Genomic DNA, 3831 nt, shown 5'->3' on the forward strand with positions numbered 1-3831 from the left:
ACATTTTATTAATCTTCTTATGTCTGCAATACTTAATGAAAATTTTGGAGGGGGAAATTACATTTTCAGAATTATTGACAAAAGTATGTCTTGATTCAGCAGTTTTTAGCAGAATCTTCTATTTCTGAATGATTTGGGAGAATGGCAGTACCAATTACCAGTTAATAGCTAAGTATTTAGATTGAGGATGTCTTTCTTTCATGGCGTTAAGCATGAGATGTCTTCTGCACTCAGTAGCCAACTATACATGACACATTTGATGAGGCTTGGAAATTGTGACACACACTGACTCAAAGACTTGATGGTTGGAGCCTGAGCTTTGATGTATTCTGTGAAATGTCTTGAGATATTCAATTCTTGCAAGTTTGGCAGGTTATTCAGTTCTTGAAAGAAATTTCTATATCCCTCTTCTGTAATCTTGTGATTGATTGAAATATTTAGGTTCTTAAGTTTCTGGAAACCTCCATTGATTGCTACCTTGGCAATTTCCATTACACTGTCATCACTCAGGATCTGGAAGAATAAGAGAACTTGGAGACATCAAAGCTGCTGACATTGTTGGATGATCAGTTTAGCCACTTGAGAAATCCCATCACCAGTAGGAAGGATCAGTTCTTCTTGGTTATTATGAGAACCTAAAGTGTAGGCAAATTTTTCAGATACTTCCTTATCTGGAAATTGTTGTTCAAGATTTTAAATCTTCAGAGAAATAAAACTTGGCAAAATGATGACAAATGTGACAACTTTAAAAGATGGTCTTGAAATTTTAATTTCTCCGAGTTTCTTACAAGAAGTAAGTATAGTCACGAGAGACTCAAAATCCGAGAAGAAATTACATTGCAGATGGAAAACATGAAGATTTGGAGAATTCTGAATTAATTTGACTAGTTTAGAAGGATCATGTTCATCTGAAATTTGCATCAACAGTTTCTCCAGATGGCTGAAGTTTGGAATTCTTCAGGAATGGGTAAAAAAAAAACCAAAAACATTTAGTTTCTCTTTGAGATTCACAGATAGTTCTTTTGGGCATAGGAATTTGTCCAGATTAGGAAATATTTGGTCTTCCAACTTGAGTTTTCCTAAGACTTCCAGAGATTCCAGGCATGGCAGGGTGAGAAGCAGCTTCTGTTCTGCTTCACTTAGCTCAGACTTGCTGATGAAACACTTGGTGAGAGATGTCTTGTACAGTGCAAATGCCGGGCAGATGCTTTCAATAAAGCCCTTGCTGTGGTTTAAATAGAGTTCAATGTGCAGTGAAGCTGAGAAGATATCCATCAGAACCCTGAGTGTCTCCTGGTCCACAGCACCTGTACCTCCAGAACAGGGATCTTAAACTTCTTCGAAGGAAGGTTCCAGTTGCCAGTGCTGATGTTTGGTGGTGCACTGAGTTGTATATCCTGAAAACCCTTTACGCCATACTCTTTTTCAGCTAAATTCTACTCCCATTCTTTCATTGCCTCAAAGGCAGAAGCATAGTCCTGATCTATAGTTGGTGCCTGTGATTTGTCCACACATGTTTCTAGCACTGAAATATTTGCTCTGGGTGATCTTTTCTTCCCTTTTATTGAGACCTGGATGCTCCTCAATGTTAACAGGCTTTCTGAGTGGTCAAAAAAGTACTGTAACTAAGGACATCCGAAGTCAGTGTTCTCCACTGAAGGAATTGCAAAATAAATAAAGAACGTGCAAACAGAATTGCTTTGATAAGCAATTTTTATGGCAAGATTCAGTAAGTATTTGGACCAATGAAAGATAATCTTGTGGATCTAGTTGCCACAACATCTTAATTGCTTTGGTGACATTTCTGGATGATGCTTCAGATAGTCATCATTTTCAGACATAGTCTCAAATCACTGTTTATCATCCACCAAAATCAAGCAAATGAGATACAATGTTTGGCCCTCCCTTTGTTGAAGGATGACTAGAGACATATTTTTAAAAGTTGCTATAGAGACCTACAGCCTTCATGGATAAGTTTATATGTTTCAAATAATGATGTCCCAAATCTTGATCTTCTTGCCTATCAGAACCCAGGAGTTCAATCAGCCTCATCCCAGCAAGAAATTCTTGGAATGCATAAACTGATAGACTGGTCTCAGGTTCTGGGCAGTGAACTTGTTCATCAAACACATGACTAGATCTTCATCTTCATCAACCCCTGATTCCATGAGGTCATCATCACTAAACTCAAAGCAAGATGAAAAAAACCCTTTCAAGGCCAGCTCACCACAGGTGGACACAGTTGCATTGAGAAGGTCAGCTTCAGTTTTGTGCTTTAAGAAAAGGCATTCCATATGGTACTTGAAAACAGCTACATCATCAAAGGGCTGGTCAAAAGGATACCGACACAAGTTGGCACAGACAGCTGCCACAAAGAGGGGAGTTTCATGAATTCCCTGAAGATTTTCATTCTATCTAAAATGAATCATGAATTTTTGCAGACAGGTCATATTGTCTGAAAAGAGATTCCGTAATATATAGATGTGTCATAGAAGGGAAATTCTTGGATCTGTATAATTGTATCTAGGTATTCATGGATGTCCCTGTCCTTGTTTGTACAGACAACAATCAGTAAACAGGACTTTGATAAGTGGTTTTTTGTAATCCGTTTTTCTATGACTTGGGGAATTGAGCACATTTCTTTGTAGTCATTTAAAAGGATTAAAACCTGATTCTTAAATTTCTGGATGATGTTCCTTAAGCACATTTTAGTAACAGATCCTCCTGTCTGTAGGAGGTGGTCACAGATGATGTTGGCCAACCCCTGGTCCAGTCTGTCAGAGTTAAGGGAGAGATAGAAGACCAGCCGGAATCTGTTTAACAAGGGACAACATTCAGATGTCCATAGAAGAGCAATTTTCTTTAGGAGGGTTGTCTTTCCACTACCAGTTTCGTCTTCCACACACATGACAGAGTTCAGTTTGGCAAAGATCTCAGACAACATGATAAGCTCTTGAAAATGGTTGCTGATGTGCTTTGAAGAAATTGACAGATCACAACACAGCAACTGGTTGGTAGCTGCATAGGAAGAGATCTCAAGCAAAGGCATATGGTGGAAACTGGCACCCGTGTAAACTGCTGTTAGTCTGTCATTCAGACTCTTTGTCTCCTGAAACCACTGGGTTTCTCCTTGGGTCACTTCTGGCATTGGACAACTAACTGCTACTGAATCTTCAAAATTGCTTTCATTTACAGTTTCCATTATTTTCTAAAGTTTATCATTGCTGAGCAGATATGGAGTCACTTCTGAAGAGAACGTCGTATTATGCGGAAATTGACAATTGGGAAATTTTTCCATATGATCTTCTAATGAATCATCACTCTCCTTTGACTTGTCCAAACATCCTTCCCAGGAAAGACATGGAACAAGGTCCTTTATACTTGATGCCTGAGGCAATTCACTTTTAATCCAGGAATTCACAAAGTGTTCTCTCCTTAGGTCAACAAATCCTTTGTAGCTTTGAATATACTGGGAAGTTCCTCTGAGGATTTTTTACTTTGAAAACATTCACACTTTCTGGGTCAAAAGTCCCCATCTGCTCCATCTATCCATGTCATCATCTCTGCCTCCATCTCTGGTGTCACTGATTCTCTGGGTAGGGTCCCATTCTGCAGTCTCCTCCCTTGATGGTCCCAGGGACCTCTGCTCCTAGACTGCAAAGTTAAACACTCCCTTCCTAGCTACAAAACATCTACCTTTACATTTCCAACCCTCACAATCAGTCCTGATAACAGTTATTCACTATTGTATCACAAGAGACCTATCTGCATCTCCTTTGATTAGCCCCACCCAGACAGATTGGATAATAGTGCAGATTCTACCTTCCTCCA

General features: G+C 39.2%; 1 pseudogene; it reads right to left on the minus strand.

Moving 5' to 3' along the window:
- Window positions 1-118: 118 nt before the first annotated feature.
- The window catches only part of LOC102837601, a 45502-nt pseudogene continuing 41789 nt past the window's right edge, over window positions 119-3831 (minus strand).

This window comes from Chrysochloris asiatica, unplaced genomic scaffold (assembly GCF_000296735.1).
Source record: "Chrysochloris asiatica unplaced genomic scaffold, ChrAsi1.0 scaffold00073, whole genome shotgun sequence".
NCBI classification, from domain to species: domain Eukaryota; kingdom Metazoa; phylum Chordata; class Mammalia; order Afrosoricida; family Chrysochloridae; genus Chrysochloris; species Chrysochloris asiatica.